Genomic DNA, 21,792 nt, shown 5'->3' with positions numbered 1-21,792 from the left:
CCACGTTTTTCAAGTCTGAAACAGGAAATAGTTGCTTAATTTTCCATGGATTTGAAAGGCATATCAGTCATTTCCAAAGAACTTTCTGATATCAATTTATGTGAATCCCATTTTTTAAAAATAATTATGTTTTATGTATCAGCTTCCCTATATATTTTAATACACTAGGAATAAATTATTTATATTAAAAAACAATTTCAATTGCCAAATATAGAAATTCTGTGTTACTTTAAAAAAATTTTTAAAAATCATCGTAATGACAGGAAACAAATCAATTTTTAAAAATTCGACATATTTGTTCTAACCCACAACTATGTGCAAGAAGTACTCTGACCTGGGATGGTTATTGCAAATGACAATTTTTTTTAAAAAAATGGATAAACTGCAATTTAAAATCTGGAGAAAACTATGACTTTATATCTTCCGAAATTAAATATGCAACTCCGTTTTTAATCAAAGGCGGGTGACTGTATTTTTAAAAAATGTGTCTTTTGAATTTAGTGATGCTTTTCGGAAGCTGTTGTTCTGATGTAGCATGTAATTACGGAGCTGAGACACAGCACTCTTCAATCTATGGAAGAATAACCCATTTGAAGTTTGAATTTCCAAGCACCTTGAGATTTGACATGAATAATTCTGATCTTGGCATTTTTGGCATAGTCTGTTCAAAGGCTTTCAGACTATTTTGAAGCTCTGATCTGTGATTTCATTACTGTAAGCTTGCAAGCTAGAGCAGGAGAAGAATGTATCCCTTTCAATACAGAGTTTGAACAAACATGTGCCCCTCTTTCAGGTACTGCTTCCAGAGCCAGCAAGCTGTTGACTCTTTTTATGTTATTCACTCAAAAATTCCTTCAGTGAAACTAATTTAAAATTATGTTTTTGCAAAAGTTTCTTTCTAGTTAAAGTTCATAGAATTATTTTACTAATCACTATCAATTAGAGCGGGAGGGGCAAATTTTTTTTTTAAATTTAACGTCAGGAAGTTTTCTATTGGTCAAAAGAAATGGCGAGATGTGACGCAAAGGATACTTGGCCAAGTAGAAACGTTGATCTGTGCCAAAGCAGACGTATCAAGAAATGTTGTTGCTAAGAGAGCTTGTGGAGGCCTTTTTTTGTGTTTTGTTATTGGCATAAACTAGTGAGAACACAAGCAATTTCCATTTTAGAGTGGGGCTTTGGTGGTCCATCTTCAAGGGAACACACAATGGTCAGAATAAAAAGGCAGGTTAGTCAAAAAAAACAAATTCAGCAAGACGTGGTTTTTTTTCATTATTTAGGAGGCCATGGGTAGGTGCCACAGTCTCCTGTATGGGTATGCAGGAGAGAAAGCCAGCAAACGTAATTGCGCTATCAGAGGTAGTGTTCAAAAATAAACCCCACCTTTTTTTAGATTCACAAGTCGACAAGTTGAACTTTTGACTTCCTTTCGTTGCAACATACTCAACAATAGAGCTATCCACATAAACTGTTCTTTTTCTAAATCCGTCAAAGCAGGGGGAGAGAGAGAGAGCGAGAGAGGAATTTTTTAAAGTTTGCCTTGGTCTTTCAGCAGCAGCAGGGGAAGGGTGGTGGGGGGGAATATGTACTGTGAACCTATGCTAGCAGCTTCTGGAACTTGAGCCAAAAGGGGCAGGAAGTTGTTTTACAATAGAGTTACAGTAATCTCCCATATGTTGATCATAAAAATATTATTTAAAAGAAAAAGAACACTTTCAGTTGTGATGCCCAGTTGAAGGTATTATTTAAGTTTGCTTATGAAGCTCAGCTCAAGCTCCCAACAAATGCACTTAAAACTGCAACGTGACTTTTGGCACGATTCCTCAAGTTTGCTTGAGGATACTGTTGAGGGGGAGGGGATGGGCGGGGAGGCAAGCATGCTGCACAAGCAAAGTTTAAAAGCATACAGCAAAAAAAGGAGCTTTCGTGAAATCTTTTGGAAAATGGGTTTCAATATGCATTGTTCAGTTAGTCTAGGGGCATTTTGTGTGCAGTATTTAGAGCCAGGTTTGTTTTCTGTACGTTTTCAATCTAACAGCAATCATGGCAGCTGTTTTTCTTCCAGCACAGCAGTTGCTGTCTCGCCCAAATGCTTATCAGCCTTTGACTCCATGCCAAGATAGTTGTAAGGGTCGAACAGTTTTAACTTGGTTGAGCAGCTGGTTTAAGAGCGGGGACATGAGAACAAAATTATTCAATTCAGCTTGGATTTATTTTTCAATATTCATTCTCAAAGCTAAGTAATGATTTGATGTCCTTTGATGTATAATCTGAGAAGACATTATTTCTCCAAATTGTGTTTTATAAGTAATACTGTCTCTTGCCATAGCTGACGATAAAGCTATAGAAGGTAAAAAGGTTAATTAGCAACACTGTACTAAGAACGGTATGTGTTTTAAACAGTAGGGAAATCAGTCTCATGCTGCATGTCTTAATTCATTACCTGGCTCAAAATAGTGTGTGTGTTTGGGGGAGGGGGGGCTGCAAGGAAGCAGAGAGTGCGCTGGCGCAGTGCGGTCCAGCTCAACCAGAGGATCGGTGGTGTCAGTCGCTGCACAATTCATGGCCGTGTGATGAAAGTAGCTAGCTCTCACACACGGGGCGGAGGGGGGTGGAAGAGCATGCCTCTATTTCATCATCAGCTCAGGCCTCTCGGTACTGCTCTGTCTTCCTTGATAGACAGTTGCAGTCACTCGTGAGAGGGCGACTATGCTTATGCTGCTTCTGTTCCTGTTGCAAGGGCCTCCCCCTCAGACAGCCTTTGCCAGACCAGAAGATTTCTTCACACGACAAACTGGATTTTTGTTTTTTGTTTCTGTATTGTGACTGGCTGGCACGAGATGAGGTTCACATTTTTATTTGAATGATTTTTTTTCCTATTTGGCTTCCTGTGAAGTAATGTGATGGTTAGTGCAGCTGTAATGCTTTTTCTAAATGAATAAATTTTTCCTGATTTGAGTAGTGATTCTTTTTCTTGGTGTGCCTACCTAATCCTGCATGGGTTAGAGTGGTGCTCGCTTCAAAATATGAATGTATCTGTCACGCAAAGAAAACGCTCGGTATTGAGATTGTACTGTGCATCTGCGTGTGAAAGGACAGCGTTAGATATGAATGTGCTAAAGGCTGTGTGGAAGTGGCTGCACTTCTGGGTCCTCATTTTTTTCATATACTGATTGGGAGGGAACAGGGTGTGCAGCAGAGAGCTGTCTGGGACAGGTGCCAACTCCAGACAAAAGACATAAAATAGACTGAAAGAAAATGTTCAGTTCAGTACAAAAAGGATTATTGATGATATTGTGGAATGAAAGTAATAAATAATTTGAGTTAAGCCACGTTAGTTTCACTTTCAATTTAGAAGTAAGAAAGCAAAAAAAGAGCTGATTTAAAAAAATACTTTCTCCTCACTGCAGGCATTTGGGTTGCGAAGGGTTTGGGGCGGGGGGGGTCGCTTCTGCCCGTTGAATAATTCATAGGCTTGGTCGTGAGGCTGGACCAGCAATGTTATTAGCATGCATCAGACATGCTGTTTGTCTGTTTGCTAACATTCTTCATTCAAAGACTTGTTAACTACCAGACGAGTTCAACACGCTGGTTTTCAGCTACCCTTCGGCCTCCCATTGTCACTAGCATTGGCAACTGACTGGGGTGGTGGTAGGGAGGGGGTGGTGGTTGGTACGGATGGCAGAGAAAGCTTGCAGATGAAAACTGGAAGTGGTTGCTAGGTAGGGACCGCCTTCCATTACTCAGGCCTGTGAGTACTTGTGAAAATGGAGTTGACTGTTTTCTTGTCTGCTTTACAGGAAGGCAAGATACAAGGTGAATGCTTTTTTATGTCTACCCCTGCCGATTTGTGACACTTTTTTGAGGGTAAGTGTGTCTCTGTTTCTCGCTGTCTCTGTTTTTGCATGTGTCGTCCATTGCTCTTTGAATGACGTACTGTAATGATCAACTATATTTTCAGCTTCTTGGACTAATACAAATACTTAGAGCCAACGAAGTTTTAATTTGAAAATGACTGTTGTCTCACTTTCTGACGATGGCAGCGGATGCCGTAATTTCCATCTTTCTCTGCGCTTTGTTATGTTTGGTTCTCTGTTTTTTTTTAACCAACATTTTCCAAGTTGACTTTGTTTTCCTTGTTTTGCTTTTTAAAACAGTTGTTTAATGCTGTGAAGTTTCAGTTTGTTGGCGAGAGAGGGTTTGTTTCCCGACACTCTTATTTCAGAGTGCACATGTTCTAGGACAGGTGCCAGTCTTTCTTCCTGTGTTATAATGCAATGTCTCTGTTGGTTCCCACCTTTTACTGGTTCATGAATTTGGGACAGCTTGAAAGGGCAGAGATAATAAGAGATTCACATTGCTTTTTGTGTTTGCGTTGGAGATTGTCTCAACTTCCAATAAATAATAAGGACTCAAACGTTTTTGTTTGGCATGGGGGTGAGTATTAAATATCAAGGGTTAAAAGGGAATCGCGATCAGGTTCTTTGTTTATTTCGCCATAAGTATTCTATAGTAAGTCTCCTTGTGCTGTAATGTTTCTACAAATTTATGATCACCATATGCCAATAATTCTTAGTAGATTATTGTCTATCCCTCTTCATTTGACCTTTTCTTGTAGTTTTTTTTTGTTTAGTTTTAGTAGTAAATTTGGTCTATCTCTGTGCTTTGTTTATATGGATTGTCTTGAATGAGCTTTTAGAGAAAGCCTGATGTTGTGTCATCCAATTTTGGCATCACACTATAAAGGAATTCTGCTGTTTGCATTATATGGTGGGGGTTTGCGCGGGGGTGGGGGGGGGATCTGCAAGCAACTTATTAACATTTTTATTTTGTCTTTTTTTTGCTTTTCTGCTGTTGAATAGTTATTTCAGAAAAAAGTAAAACGTTACTCGAATATGCCAGAGTAGTGAAATAACCTTGTGTTTGAATCATTTGGGTTTCTTCTGCTTTTTTTAATTAACCCTGTACTAGTCGATTCTCCTGATGGTAAAGCTTGTGGTACGGCTCCAGCATGTGCTGCTTACATTTAACTTTTTTCCTGTAGCTATTGGATTTTTAAAAATATATATTAAACACTTACATTTTTTCAGTTGCTTACATTTGTTTTAGAACACAGCATACTGATTTTTAAAAATGTTCTTGATGCATTAAAAAGATGATTGAGATACCTTTTAAGTATTACCTATGTCATAGTGTATGCCAGTTAGTTAATTACATAATATTTAGTTTAAATCTTTAATGTTTTAAAATCTGATACTGACCATTCCTTCTTCTCAAGCAAAAATAATAATCTAAATCGTCTCAAGTGGGAGTTGCTTTGAGTTAGTCGGATCAGCCATATCTTGTGATATTTTGTTCCTTCATAGTTATTTCCCTGCAGTCTTCCATTGTTTCCATGTATTGGGCACTTGTTATACTGGTGCGTGGCCTTGTTTATGGGTATTTTCAAATGACTTCATATGGTTTAAGCATTCTTTTTATGCTTTAATCCAGTTGAGGATCCAAATGATTCAGGTCAGAATGAAAACTGTTCTCAGCTAAGTGATTATTCCTGTGTGGAGTTTGATCCTTAATGATTGGCATTTAAGAAAGATGGAGTAAAACTTGGGTAGTAGGTTTTATTTAACCATTGCCACATCAGTTTTTGAGACAGATATTGTCTTTCAGAGATGTCTGTATTCTGTCGAGTGCAGCAGTAAAAATGGCAGCTGTACCTTTTTATACCAAACCCTACAAGAATGAAAAATAGCACAACGAAATGAGTAAAATTTTAAAAAAATTATTTGTTGTTGATTTTTTAAATCAATACATAAAAGATTATTTTCTGCGTATACCTTTAAAAGTTCAATGTAATTGCATTGATGGCAGCTAGGCTGAAAGAACATTCTTTCTATGTGTCTGCGTGCGTGTGTGTTTGCCTGTTCAGCTCTCTGTGACAAATGTACTTGTATTGTTTTACTTTCGTTTATTTAATTACACTGCATTAAACCATTATATATTTTCATTAAAAATTACTTTGCATGTTGATGTCAGGTTTATTATGAGCAGATATTCATTACAGCTAATAGAAAACTCCTGATGGTCAGCAAATTAAACTAATCCACTCAAAATAGTCTGTTATTACACAAATATGTGACATGTCACAGAAAGCCATGTTGTGCTGGTTTAAGAAACTCAAATACTCCGATGTTATAGCTTTTTAATTCCAAAATATATATTTTTTTGTAATCGCTTTTTGGCAAATAATTATTTAACTGCGCAGTGGTTAACATTATCTTATTTGAATATAAAATATTGATTCCTTTAACAATTGTCTTCCCTGACCATTTAAATGTTGCATTTATATCTTCGTAGTCTGCTTGTTCTGAAACTTCTGTTTCCAATTTTGCATGATTCAATTTACTATTTTTTAACTAACTTTTGGTGGCATTTTTTGCTGATTTGCATTAATTAAAAAATGCAAAATGGTATTAATATTGTACACAGAGCATGAGTTCTTTATGCTTTAGTGTAGAAATGAAGAGATCGATCTGGCAAACCTGAATGCAAAGAAACTTCACAGTGAAACCTATTTCTGATATTTTGTTTCAAACAGCAATGTCTACTGTAACAGGCCATCACTGATCATACCCAATCAAATCATTGACTCAAAAAAGAAAAGAAACAACAAAATTATTTATATTTCAAGGAGCAGTTGTTAAAGAATAATGTGAGTTGATTTTTCTCCTCCTCAAAAGATGATTTTAGACCTCAGAGTGTGTAGTTAAGACAATTCATTCTTAAATGGAGGAATAAGAATACCATGGTTCTTGTTGCTAAGCTATTCCAATACAGTCAGATCTCCCATTTTGATCCATTGTCTTAAATTGGAATGGGAGGCAGAGAAAATATTTTGCAGTAGCATGCAAGGTGTCTTCTATGGCAACATGATTTAAGAGATTTTTTTCCTAAACCCTGGTAGGTTAGCACCATCTTATTTAACTAGGAGAAATGCATTATTCCAAAAAAGAATGGATATTGAAAATCAGAACAAAGAAGATTTGAGTAGAATTAGTAGTTGCCATCTGAAGTAAATCTAATTAAAACACTTCAATTTTCTATTTTATAACTTGTTAATAACTAGAGTTGCAATGCAGGCATCACCTTGTTCCAGCAGTGGAGATCAATAATGATGGTGCACTGTGTGTTTGTAGATTAATACTCAGAGAGAAGCAGATTGTTAGCAGGGAATCTATTTGGTGGAGGGGTTGCAGTTGGGAAGTTTGGTTTAAGACGCCAATTGTAATTGTTACAGTGATAGGGATGGGGGTATGTGATTGAGTAATTTTCAATTGATGCCAGCAATCATTTTGTAACATTAAAATATGCAACATTTTAGTGAAGAGCAGGAGTGAAACCAGCCATTACCAGATTGACGCTGCATTCTGCAAATGTTGAAACAAAATGGAAGTGAGGTGATTAAAACTAATTCAATAAACCTTTAAAAGTAGATAATAAACTAACGTAAATTAACAAAACTCTCCAAATATTTTCTCTAATTTTTAAAATTAAAATATTTATTATCAGTTTAATCCTGACCAGGGGTTACCAAATGACAATGTGACGGCATGTAGTGATCTGAACAAAATGGCCCATCATGTTGTACTGACCGAGAAAGATTATGTCATGCACACGCTTAGAGACAGGATGGAGGAAAGAGAACACAAACTGTGTAATCTGTCAGACAAACACGTGATATTCAAGCAATCAAACAGCCACTTTATTACCAAAATTTGGGACTGAATGCGCCACAAAGATGCCATTTGTTTTTGGGGTGGGTTGTAAGGGGGAGGAGTTGACTGGATAATTTGTTTTTGTTAAATATACAATTCATAGTTAGTTAGACACCCAAATCCATGAAACAGGGGCAGGGGAGATAGGTAAGACAGATGCTTGCGTTTTCCTTGCCAGTGCCTGCTGCATAATTGCTACTGTACTTGTTCAGCAGTAACTAATTTTTGTATGAAGGAAATTAAATCAGACATTGTGAAACCCCATTTTATTAGTTTTATTAATCCAAAAATAACCTCAAATTTTGCTGGGAGCCATTAAACCAACATTTGAACCTAGAACCAGGATGCACGGTAAGAAAGTGAGGGAAAATGTAGATTTAGTTTCCAGTTACTTTGTTAAATTGTGCTGGAAACAGAATTTTTTTTTATATGAATAACTTTTTTGTGTATTTATGTATGTATTCCTGGATATACCAATTACTGTAACTTATGTTTTTCAAAAAATCTTTTAAAATGTGTTATTTCAAATAAATTCAATCGTTGAATTTGAGGCTGAAATGTACGGCTATTTAATTTTTTCTGGATTTGTCCATTCAGAGGAATGGACTTAATATGTCACTTAATATGTTTTTAGTATGTTGGTTGAGAAATCATTGTTGTCCAAGACAGCAGCAGGATTCCCTGCTGTTCTTTGATTCGTGGCATTAGTGCTCACCTGATCAGGTAGAAAGGGCAGGGCCTAATTTTCACCTTTCACCTGAAAGATGGAATGTTTGACCACACAGCAGGGCTGTTAGCCGAGATTATGTGCTCAAGTCCTGGAGTGGGACTTGAACCTACAAGTTGCCGACACAGAATTAATAATGCTACAACAGAACTAAACTGATAAACATATACAAAGAAAAAGTGAGAGTTTTTAAGAATATATCTATTTTTCTGTATGGTTATGTCATTTCACTAATTAAGTATGTAAATATCTTGTTAATTCAAAGTTGCCATTTTCAAATTGTGAAATTTGAATCTAGCTATTAGATCTCCTGTATAATTTCGAACAGTAGGTTAATTCACATTACTGGACATTTTGAATTTTTTTGGACAAATACAACTTTAAAAGGACACAAGAAAATAGTTCTTATTTTTATTGTTTTCAAGGCAAATTCAATATAGTTAAATATGTAACTATGGGATATCACTGGATGGAAACGGGCAATGGTGGATTGGCCAGTTGTTATGCGCTCTGTTGGTTTTTTTTAACATTGACTTTAATATAAAGGCAAATTCAGCAGAATATATAATCGAAGGCCAATCCATTGCAGGCCAGTTGACAAAAGTTTAAATTTATCCCTATTTGCTTGAAGTATTTAGGAATTACTTGCCTTGCCTTGGAGAGGCTGAAACATTGGTATGTCACACTGTAAAAGTATAATAATACCTTTGTGAAATGATGGCAGTGTTTTTAAGCATATTATTGACAGATGTCACAGTTTATTTGTGAACCATTTTCCAATAAATATATGCACCTTACATTACTTTAGGTAAGTGGGGGGGTTGAGAGAGGAAGACTGACTAGTGGTTAAATTCAGTTTTTATTTTTCAGACCAAAGTTTTGTTGTTTTGGTTCCCCGCAAATATTTTATTTTAAGGATCAACCGAAAAATCTTGGATTCAAAGTACCTATAGGCAAATTTCAAGGGCTTTTGTTTTGATGCTGTTAACTAATTTACAGCATTTGAAAATTTACCTGACAGCCATTAACTAATCTTAGCACACATTTTGCAATCTGTCTCTAAAATATTGAGGAACGTACTGTAACTATGCTGAGTGGATGGTTTCTCAGTTAAAGAACAGATTCAAACTATACGAAGAGTTTATGGACTTGAGATGTTAACTCTGTTTCTCTCTTAGTTGATAGTGGCAGACCCGCTGGGTTTTTCCAGCGTCCTCTGTTCTTGTTTCAGATTCCAGCATCCGAAGTATTTGGCTTATTTTAGTACTTAAATTCAAGCTATTAGCAGTATGTGATAGAAATTCTGCTGATTTTCCACCACGGCTTCAGTGAAAAATCCAGGAAAATAACACTTTCTTCAGTATTTCCATATCTGAAATTAAGTTATGGCAGGAGATCAGGAGAACCCCTGCAAAACTTCCAGGATTATAAATTTGCCATTTTAAACAACATACTGTAACTTTCTGCACATGCACAAACAATCTTCTCTCTAGCTTATTCCTCGGCAATGCAGGAGCCAGTAATACTTAACATTTTTTAAAGTTCAGCATTTAATGCAGATCACTATGTGTTGCTATAAGATTCAAATTCAATTTTAATATTTTGGTTCATTCAATGAATAGCCGAAATAAAATTGTATGGGTAATTTTCATTTAACCTATCTGGTAGGAAACTGACAAGATCAGATTGGCTTTCTCCTTGTACTCCACCCAATTTTACTCTATGTTGGTGTAAAGAGTGTGGCTGATTTTATCTCATCAGTTCCCCACTAGTCAATGTACGTTAAAATTATCCTCAATGCATGTGTGTCTGTATTCCTTTTAACCCATTACTTTGATCTAGCTTTCGGTCTCCCTCCCTGCCATGGCATGCATTTTCGTTTTGCTTATGTTTCTTTAGACATATAGACATGAAATAAATGCAGGTTATTGTTGCTCATTCAATACTTCTAGAAATAGCATTTATTTAGAAATTAGTGTGTTGCTGCCTTGTCGCCTGGGGTTTATGTGAAATCACTAACTTTATACTATTTGAATTAACAGTAAGTGAATCTGTGTAAATAAAGCACTCTTAAAAAAATGTAATTATATCTATCAATGAAATATTATTTGTTTTGTTTCCATCTTAGTATTTTTGTCCAAAGTTAATGTGTTTTTGAATGAATAGCATTCTGTGTTTTGCATCAACTCTACATCATGTTATATTCAAATAAAATAGTTTCAAGGTTTAGGAATTTCTCCACAGAAAATTTCTCTTTTAAAGGAGTAATTTCAGATCTCAATTTGCGCAAGTGTTTTCATTTTAATTAAAATTGAAAAGAAATGAATTCTGAAAAACCTTACCGAATATTTTTCACTTTGCTATTGTAATTTTAACTCTTGTGGTCTCCTTCTGCAAACCCATACTCATCCTAGAAAAATACAAAAGGAATAGTAATATCTGAAAGGGAAATACATAGCTTTTTACAGTCTCAGGAGATTTTGAATGATGAGGTTATAATGCTAACTAAGCCCTAGACTGGTTTGTGGTCTATACTACATAAGGTATAGTGTATTTATAGCATAGAACATTAACATTATAAAGTGCAATTACTTGAATGCATTGTTATACATTATGTACTATAGTAAATACTATAAACACTTTATGTAGAGTTATAGCATTGAATATAGCAGTGTGACTTGTTTTGTCATTATACAGTGCATTTATTACGTAGCATATGATATATTGTATTTGCACTGTGTAAATGAGTGCATAATATATTTATAATCACATTGAATAATATAAGTAATTGTAAACTCAATCTATACATAGACTTCAAGCAGTATATTGTTAGTATTTTTAATACTTTCCTCTTGCTCTTCTAAAGATATTAATTTTTACTGGGGTGTATTTCCATGAACTTTGGCTGCACTTCTGTTCCCAATCATAAGAGGTACCGATTACCGCTTAGACTCTGTAAACAGGACTCATATTATCCCTTGTTGTTGCTAGCTTTTATGGTGCAGTTTAATTTTTAAGATTTTTTTCTTGTTTCAAAGTAAGATTATGATTTCAGGCCATGGCTACTCTGATGGCGACAGTTACATGGATGAAATGTTGCACCTCGAATAGAAACCTCCCAAGTGACTGACAGCTTATGTTACCACCAGAATCCTTCAATTGTGTTGTTGCACTGGTTCTTTACTCTTAATCATTTGATATTTTGCAGGTTTAGATCACCTGTTAGGTATTGTGATTTTAATGTAAGATGCTGTTTTTGCTTGTTGTGCTGTGATTGATTACATGCTGGCTTAGAGTTATTCTCAGCCTGTCAGCATTCCTACCAAGGTACTAACCTCATCTGTGAGAATTAGATTTCTCTCCCTAAAAATTATGCTTAGAAACCTGAGTGTGCATAATATTTGAAGCACTTCTTTCAGCTTCTCTTGTTAAAAGTTTATTGTTTTAAGATGGGGATATTACTATTGCCTTGGATATTGCAGTCGCAACAGGTTGACACTTGTCTCATGTTTTGATACTCCAGTGAGGGAAAGTATTAAACACTTGCACTTCCCATGACCACAGGGGTCATAAGTGGCAGAAGGTGTTGAGGGCATATGAGGAAGAAGGTCTTTTATGCAGAGGATGGTGGCTGTCTAGAATTCACTGCCTAAGTTGGTGGTGGAGGCAGAACTCTTAACAAGTACCTGGATATGCACCTTAAGTGCTATAAACTACAGGGCTATGGGCGGGGTGTAGGTAGGTGGGATTAGAAAGGGCACCTGGGTGTCGTCAGGCTGACAAGATAAATGGCCTCCTTCTGTGCTGTAACTTTTCTGTGATTCTATAAAGAAAGAGGTACATACGAAAATGGGAATGAGAAAAAAGAATATACAGATATCATTTGGCTGTCCCCATATGAGTGTTACAACTTGCCATTTTTAGCCATGTTTATATTTTTTCCATAAGGCATTACCTCAGATTTGAAAACCTCAGAGCCAGGATTTACAGAGCAGTGTCAACCAAGTTGAATAGTTAGTGTACGGCCTCAAAAATTACCTTTTCAAGAACTACCAATCAGATCAACTTATAAGTGCCTTTCTTGGCAGCAAATGTATTTTTTTTAACTTTAATTATTGCTGTTTGAAAATAATATACACTTCATGCATTTTTCACAACTGCAGTTCAAAAATATAAGTTGTTATGAACATTTGTTTTGTCCTACTATAGTGGACCAGGCCAATCTCTTTGAATTATGCTATAATCACATGACAGGATGGGGGTTGTAAAAGGGTTGGTGATGGAATGACTCAAAGGCCATCTATTCATTCCTGCAAGACTGGTTTAACATCATTGCCAGTATAGATGGTGTCCTCAATATTTTATATGAAACCTGACTGGGTTTCTCACCAAATAGCACGTTTTATGCTAATGTTTAATTAAGATGGAACAAATAATGGTAGTTACTTCCTAGAGAAGCAAGAAGAGCAAAAAATTAGAAATGTGTTCTTTGAAAAATTTTCTTATTAAACAAATGATGTACTTAACTTCCCGAGGGCTAATAGATTATCTTGGGTGACTGGGTAACCATGATGTGGAGATGCCAGCGTTGGATTGGGGTAAACACAGTAAGAAGTCTCACACACTAAGTTAAAATAAAAACAGGTTTATTTGGTTAGCATAAGTCACTAGCTTTCGGAGCGCTGCCCCCTTTATCAGGTGAGTGGGAGTTCTGTTCACAAATAGGTCATATAAAGATACAAACTCAATTTACAAAATAATGGTTGGAATGCAAGTCTTTACAGGTAATCAAGTGTTGAAGGTACAGACAATATGAGTAGAGAGAGCGTTAAGCACAGGTTAAAGAGATGTGTTATAAGATATGTTTCAGGGTGTTTGTTCAATCAGACTGCGGTCTGATTGAACAAACTAAACAGGATGATAGTTAAAATGATGCTCACAAGCTTAAAAGTGAGGAAAAGCATAAAATAGTCAATGAAATAATCAACAGAATGAAATCTCACTGTCTTAGCTGGAGACAATACACATCTCTTTAACCTGTGCTTAACCCTCTCTCCACTCACGTTGTTTGTACTTTTAAGATTTGATTACCTGTCAAGACTCACATCCCACCCATTATTTTGTAAATTGATTTTGTGTCTTTATATGGCCTGTTTGTGAACATAACTCCTACTCACCTGATGAAGGGGCAGTCCTCTGAAAGCTCATGGCTTGTGCTACCAAATAAACCTGTTGGACTTTAACCCGGTGTTGTGAGGCTTCTTGCTGTGACTGGGTAACATCAGAGCTCTCCATTCACGCTATCCATTAGTCATGGGGTTGACTTTGCAATAACAAAATAACCTGACCACTTGTGTAAAAAAAAACTGAGAATGTTTAATAGTACATTGTTGAGTAGACTGAAACTCATATTTGGTGGGAGTGAACAAAGGAAGGAGAGCAATGATATGCTTTATGCAGCATTTCTCCTATTCTTAATATTTTAAACTATTTTCTGGATGATAATGCAAACATATAGCAAGATACCCATAATTTGCAATTACTGAAGGAAAATAGATTCACACATTCAACAAATGTGCTGATGTTATTTTAAAATCAACTTTTGCTCACCATGGAAAACTGAGCTCCCATTTAAGTAGATTTTTTTTACAAATAGATTGAATAATTTTTTGGTATCTTTCAAGATTGTAGAGTTTGTGTATGACAAATCTGAAAGATTCCATGGTAGTGAGAGGGAGAGAGTTACCATGAATTGCTGAGATAAGTTGGATGTTACAAATCTGGTATATTTGAACTTTGAAAAGGGGCATCTTCTGGAAATAGAGCTTTTGTACCTCGAAGTGGTAGCATTTTGTTGCTTCACTCCAGCTTTATCACGGCTCTAGTTTAGTGTGTTTGTGACTGCAGCAGGTAATTTCAGTGGTAAAGCGGTTATATAAAAGCACATATGAAATAGCATTTTTAACTGCAGCACAAGAGGTAAAGATATTTTTCAGGCTGTCTCGGTACTGTGGTCTGATTGAACGAACTAAACAGGATGAAATGATGCTTACAAACTTAAAAGTCAGGAAAAGCATAAAATAGTCAATGAAATAATGGAATGAATTTCTTCTGATGTTCAGCAAGGGAACCTGAGCAACATGACATCCTCAAAATAACTTCGGCAAATTCAGTGGTAAAAATGTTCAGCGTTGGCATAGATATACAACTGGAATTAGTGAACTGGTTGTCTATTATTCAAGCCTATAATTTTCCCTTCTATTGATGTCAGTAGAAAGGTAAATCGAGTGAGGTGTAGCAGATGAGCAGATGATCCACTACTGTTCATTTTATGTCCCCATTAAAGTTGAAGATTTTGCCCAATTAATTAATTGTACAGTAGTCCTAGCTGGTGCTTAAAAGAAATAGATCCCCAGTGCTAAATGGTAATTATTATGAGAGAAACAGGTAGATCTGTGAGGAACTGTCAGTTATTGGGAATGCAATAGGCACTGGAAGGCAAGTATTAATGGATTGGAAGCAGGCTAATTGGTGCCCATGTTCATAAGGGTGACAAACGTTGAAAGTACAGGAAAGTATGGCCCCTTTAGTCTTTTCCATCTAAAGGTATAGAATCAACGATCAGGATCAAATTTGAAAACAAACTTTGGAACAGAAACCTAGTTAACAGAGGTGACCATACAACCAGCAGGGGAAGATTCTGTCAGATCAACCTGTTCAACAGCTTTGAGAATATCACAACGTAAGTGAATTGTGGAATGTCCCATCATGTGGTGCACCTTGTTGGTCAAAAGGCTTTTGATAATGCTATATGTAAAAATCTATTAATTAAACTCAGGGTTGTGGAGATTTAGGGCAAACCTTCAGAATTGATAAAAAAAAAAGCTGAAGTGAAGGAAACAGCAAATACTCATTAGTGGAGTTATGTCAAAGTGGGAAGAAATAGAGAGTGGTGTATCACAGGATTCAGTGTTATGACCACCACAATTTCTATATCTATAATTGATCTAGTTTCGAAAATAATATAATTTGGCAAAATTTAAGGATTATCCCAACTAGTAGGAGTAGTGGAATTGAAGGAGGCAGCTAACAAACTACAAAGTTTCAGTTTAACAAGATTTGAATGTGAATAGAGTAATAACTGATTAAGTTTAATGCAGACATGTATTATAGATAGAAGAAAATGAATGATACATTGATTTCCAAGTAATGTTGAAATGGCTAAGGCAGAAGCTGAAAAAGACTTAGCAACTTAGAGTTGACTCCAAATATGTCCCAACAATGGAGTGTAATAATCAACAAAACCAGTAGTATGTTGAATGACGTTGTCAAATCAGTAGAATACAAGTCGGTGCAGTTGATGATCAAATAATATAATGCTATAGTCCGCACCATTAATACTGTATTCAGCTGTGGCTGCCAAAATTGAGAGGAATTGAATTTATACGTCCTTTAACCAAATGAACAGATAGCTAATGTTTTGTTTGTTGTTTCATGATGTCTTCTATAGGCCAGTACATTGGTGAGATTTCAGAACTTTATTTTTGTTTTCTAAGGTCAAAGAAAAATGAGTGTTCAAAGTACATAAGATCTTAAGGATCAGATCATTGAAGGATGATTCTGGACACCTGAAGGACAAATTCCATCCCAGGTAATGGAAGCACTATACCAAAATGAGACCTTATGTAAGAGCGCACACTGCCATGGTTTTTCTTGCCATGGATCTCACAGTGGTTTTAAATAGAAGTGATCAAATTTACTGATAATTATTTTTGATGTTTTGCATTAACAGCACAGTTTGCTCTGTGAAATGATTGAATAAACATTTCACATCTAAAAATAGTAATAAAATTAAAAAGTGCAGACAAGTTCAAATTGTCAGGTGTTTGATGATCAGCACAAAGTGCTGCTTGCTGTGCATCAAGATTGTAATTTGATTTCTTCTCCTTTTTCTAACCTAAGTGCTTTGCTCTCAATCGCCAGAATATGAAAAATGTAGAGAGCTTATGAATGCAATCAATTTCTTCTTAACTAGCATTGGGGTTATGGCAACATGAATAAAGGTTGAATGTTATCAAATACCTCATGATTGATCAATTGATTTGCTGCCAATATAGCGAGAGTGACCAGAGTGCACACTTGTAACATGGATGTTCAGACCCTGTTTTGTCCATTGTGTTGAGTGAATATTATTGTGGTAACAACTGAACTTGTATTTTGGCCTTTATTTTAACTGAAAATTTTCTATACTGTTTAGAATTAAAAATAAATCCTAAAGTCAACAGTTAATTGGATCAATTGTTTGATGAACAGAAATTCTGTAATGTAGTTTACAAAGGCTAACCACATAGTCCACTGTACTTGGCAGTATCTTAGCAGGTTTGTCTGCTTAAAACAAAACAATAATCTAATTTAAAAATAGGAAATTGTTACGGAAGAAATATTAACTTTAAATATTGTGAGACCAACAATATTACATTTGAAACAGAAAGTATCATCACTTTAACTTTTGGATACATACTGAGGCCTATTTTTAGGATATTTAATTAAAAAATAAATCATCTCATGTAGAGGAATCTGACCTGCAATATCACAGTAGGTGTTTCACATATCTTTCTGAAGATAATAGCACTCGGATTTTACCAGAAGGTCCTAACTGTTTACAGAAACAATAATACATGTATACTTAGGATACCTGTGGTTTAACGACCTTGCTTATTTAATCATTAATAGAGAAAATGCTTTGTTATCGTACAAATCTATTCTGGAAGCATTGCTTTTCTGACTCCTTAACTTAGTAAGCCAGATTGTAATATTGGGGCAAGAAACTGCTATGTATGATAAATGCAGAAATATATGGGATTTGTCACAGCTTGTTAGCTTGAGTCATGTTGTTTTCCCTAATCATTAATGGAAAGAACTTTGGTTATCCTTGTAATCAAATCACCTGTTACAGTTTTACAAAATCTGAATAATATGTCCCTTTGAGGTGCTAACTAGGATTCCAGGTCAGTTGGAACGATTGATAAGGTCAGCAGTGTAATCAAGTGTTTGCGATCCCTGAATTCTGAGGGCAAGGCTCAAGTCATGCACAAGAATCATCTGATTCTTCAGGTGCAATACAATCTTTAAATTACTTTTCTATCTAGTGTTTATAAAGTAAGCTGGAATTTTTAAAAGTTTCAAGTTTGGCCATGTTGCTGATTCTGGATGTGGTTATGTACCTTATACATATGAGATAAATAAACCATGGATATTGTTCTAATAACAAGGTGTGACCTCTGGCTCACTGGTAGTAGTAAAAAAGCAAATGCTCGAAATACTGAGCAGATCTGGCAGCAGCTGTGATAAGAAAAACTGAGTTAATGTTTCGAGTCATTGACCTTCTGTCAGAACTGTCTTGTCCATTTCTGAGAGACACTGCCAGATATGCTGAGTACTTTCAGAACTTTCTGTTTTTAGTTCTCGCGCATCCACAGTATTTTGCTTTTGTATTTTCTTTTTTGTTAGCATCCTTGCCTTTGATTCCAAAATTAATGGTTAAAGCCCCAATCCTAACTGACACTCCCATGCAGTACTGAGGCAGAATAGTTATAATTTTGATGTGACTAAACATCAGCTCTGAATAGAAGAGCTGGGAAGTTCATCTGGTGATTAGGCCAACATTTATCTTCAACCAATGTCACTGAGATAGTTTATTCATTGTTTATCTGAAAGCTGTTAGTGGGACCTTGCTGTATGCAATTTGGCTGCCATGATTTTCCTATATCATAATAGTGACTAGACTTCAAAAGTTTGTCATAGGATGTCCCATTGTGTTTCACAACCAGAGGTTGTGAAATTATTTTCAGCCACTTTCTGGTGACATCATTACCTCTTTAACAAACATTTCTGGTGATTATGATAGTTTTTAGCCTTTTCTTGTTGCCCTCTGGGAGTTGCATAGAAACATACATAGAAAATAGAAGAGGCGTAGGCCATTTGGCCCTTTGAGCCTGCTCCAACGTTCATTTTGATCATGGCTGATCATTAAATTCAATACCCTGATCCTGTCTTTGCCCCATGTTCCTTGACTGCTTTAGCCCCAGAGCTGTATCTAATTTCTTCTTGAAATCACAAGGTTTTGCCCTCAACTACTTTTTGTAGTAGTGAATTCCACAAATTCACCACTTTCTGGGTGAAGAAATTTCTCTTCAGCTCAGTCCTCAAACCATCGCCCCTAGATCTGGACTCCCCCACCATTTGTACTGAATCTAATCCTATTAGAATTTTATAAGTTTCTGTGGTTCTCCTCTTTCACTCTTCTAAACTCCAATGAATTATCATATGATGATGAGAGCTAGGTTCAGTAAAGCAAAGTGTGATGTTTAGTGAAAGGGATCTAGGAGCTTTCACAACAACAAAGATAATCTGTAGTTAATTATTAGGAAATCATTTGTCCATTTTGTAATAGCTACCTACGATGGATTATAGAGCGAGGGTTTTAAAAGTCATATATCACAGTCAGATCGATTACTACTGGCGACTGAACTTTGAGAAAGTATCATAAACATATATATTATAAATACAGTTCACTTTATAAATTTTTTTTATCTCCAGCTCTTAATATTCATAATTAAGGATCAAAAGTTTCTCTAACTAATAGCCATACTGGTAATACAATCAATGGAGCTGATACATGGCAACATTTGCATTAAGGAGATAAATGAATCTGAATTTATCAGGAAGTAAGGTGCAGTTAAATGTCATCGCAGTACTTAACATGTAGAAAATTGCTCAGTAAATTGCAGAACGCTTATGAGTTTTGATAGGCAAAGGGATCTGGTTGTACAGGTACACAGGTCACAAACTGTCAATGTAGGTAGAGAAGGTAGTCAAGAAGGCATACGGCATGCTTGCCTTCATCAGCCAGGGCACTGAGTTTAAAAATTGGCAAGTCATGTTACAGCTTTTTTGAACCTTAGTTAGGCCACACTTGGAATGTAGTGTTCAATTCTGATCGCCACACTACCAGAAGGATGTGGAGACTTTGGAGAGGGTACAGAAAAGATTTACCAGGATGCTGCCTGGTATGGAGGGCATCAAGAATGAGGAGAGATTGGAGAAACTTGGTTTGTTCTCATTGGAACGACGGAGGTTGAGAGGCGACCTAATAGAAGTCTACAAGATTATGAGAGGCATTGACAGAGTGGATAGTCAGAAGCTTTTTCCCAGGTAGAAGAGTCAATTACTGGGGCACAGGTTTCAAGTGCGAGGAGCAAGCTTTAAAGGAGATGTACGAGGCAGATTTTTTACACAGAGAGTAATGGGTGCCTGGAACTCGCCAGGGGAGGTAGTGGAAGCAGATATGGTAGTGAATTTTAAGGGGCATCTTGACAAATACATGAATAGGATGGGAATAAAGAGATATGGTCCCCGGAAGGTTAGGGGGTTTTAGTTAAGTCGGGCAGCATGGTTGGTGCAGGCTTGAGGGGGTGGGGTGGGGGGCAAAGGGCCTGTTCTTGTGCTGTGATTTTCTTTGTTCTTTGGTATCCTGACCACATAAATCAGGACTAATCCAATCTGGCCATTCACACTCCATTAGAACACTTTTGACTATCAACAAAATAATGAAAGGTGTTGTTGGTGGTGTTGTCAAGTGACGCTTAGACAGCAATAACCTGCTCGCTAGTTCAAGAGATGAGCTGAGAGTGACTGCTCTTGACATCGAGGCAATAGGCAAGTTTGGCATCAAGGAGCCCTGGCAAAATTGCAGTCTGCAGGAATTAGAGGAAAACACTCCACTGGTCGGAGTCATAATTAACCCAAAAGAGGATGGTTGTGCTTGTTGGAGACTAAGTATCTCAACCCTAGGACATCAATACGGGAGTTCCTCAGGGTAGTTTCTTTGGTCCATCCAAACTCAACTACTTCAGCAATGATCTTCCCTCCATCATGAGATCAGAAGTGGAGATGTTTGCTGATGACTGCACAGATGTTCAACACCATTTGTGACTCCTTAGATACTGTTCATGCCCACATGCAGGAAGACCTGGACAACATTCAGGCCTGGCGGATAAGTGGCAAGTAACATTCACACCACATTCAAGTGACAGACAATGACCATCTCCAACAAGAAAGAATCAAGCCATCTCTTCTTGACATTCAATAAAATTACCATCAAGATCTTGAGGATCATCACGGACCAGCTATACAAATACTTGGCTACAAGAGCATGTTAATGCTGGGAATTTTGTGGTGAATAAATTGCCTCCTGTCTCCCTAAAGCCTGTTAGCAAGGCACAAATCAGGAGTGTGGTGGAATACTGGCTACGTGCACAGTTGAATGCAGCGCTAAAGAAGCTTGTACCATCCAGGACAAAGCAACCTGCATGATTGACACCATACTCATCATTCTCTCCACTGTTTTAGAGGTGAATATCCATTTACTGAATTAGGCAGCAGAAGGCATTCTGATTATGCACAACTATTTTGTTGTGATGCAATTGTTCAGTGCAAGCATTGGGTTTCCACTCTTCCCTTCTGCATCCTCTCCCTGTCAAGAAACAGCACCAACAGGAGAAAAACCAACTCTTAAGTATTAGCTTCAATGATCATCACCTGCTCTCAATTCACTCTAAAGCAAGACCTGCTTTATTCTTAAAGGGACCTACATTTATAACATTGTCATCCATCACCAGTGCAATTTCAAAGCAGTCTGTACCATATACAAGACACACTGCAGCCACTTACCAAGCTTCCTTCAATAGCAGCTTCCAAACCCATGACCTAGAAGCTAGAAGGATAAGAGCAAGGAATGCATAGGAACACATAAGAACATAAGCATAACACCACTACCTACAAGTTCCCCTTCAAACCATACACCATTCTGACTTGGAAGCATATCGCCATTTGCTCACTGTCTCCGGATCAAAAACTTGTATCAGTACTATGAGTGTATTTACACCAGATGGACTGGAATGATTCAGGAAGGCAGCTCACTACCATCTTCTCGACAGCAAATTAGGGCAACAAATGCGATACTCACATTCATTGAAAGAAACAATCGAATACTGGTTGCTGTTGGGGTTGAAATATTGCAGGCTATTTTTATTACTAGCAAAAAAGAATTCTGAGATCTTAGTTGATTGTTGAAAAGGTCATTAAACAACAAAGTTTTATTTGTCAAATGGATTTGTTTCTTATGCTGTGGAAAATAAGTCTGGATTCCTGATTCTGATAGTTATCAAAGACCTCTACTACAAAGTAACTGCGTCATTATAGGGTGAGATCAGAGTCAGTGTAGCTGTATTC

The 21,792-nt window shown here is 36.6% G+C and overlaps 1 long non-coding RNA gene across 2 annotated transcripts in view; it reads left to right on the top strand.

Moving 5' to 3' along the window:
- LOC145344076 (uncharacterized) overlaps positions 1 to 21,792 on the top strand; it is a 144,448-nt gene that overhangs the window by 66,748 nt on the left and 55,908 nt on the right. The window contains exons 1-3 of one of the 2 annotated variants that reach the window (XR_013886834.1): positions 2,736 to 2,906; positions 3,801 to 3,867; positions 16,056 to 16,150. This is a non-coding gene — a long non-coding RNA (uncharacterized LOC145344076). Of the gene's footprint in view, positions 1 to 2,735; positions 2,907 to 3,800; positions 3,868 to 16,055; positions 16,151 to 21,792 lie in introns of those variants that run through there. The other variant, XR_013886835.1, reaches the window with a different exon arrangement.

This window comes from Carcharhinus amblyrhynchos, chromosome 6 (genome assembly GCF_965287045.1).
Source record: "Carcharhinus amblyrhynchos chromosome 6, sCarAmb.v2.hapA, whole genome shotgun sequence".
Lineage (NCBI taxonomy): Eukaryota > Metazoa > Chordata > Chondrichthyes > Carcharhiniformes > Carcharhinidae > Carcharhinus > Carcharhinus amblyrhynchos.
This window is presented reverse-complemented; position numbering and strand designations above follow the sequence as displayed.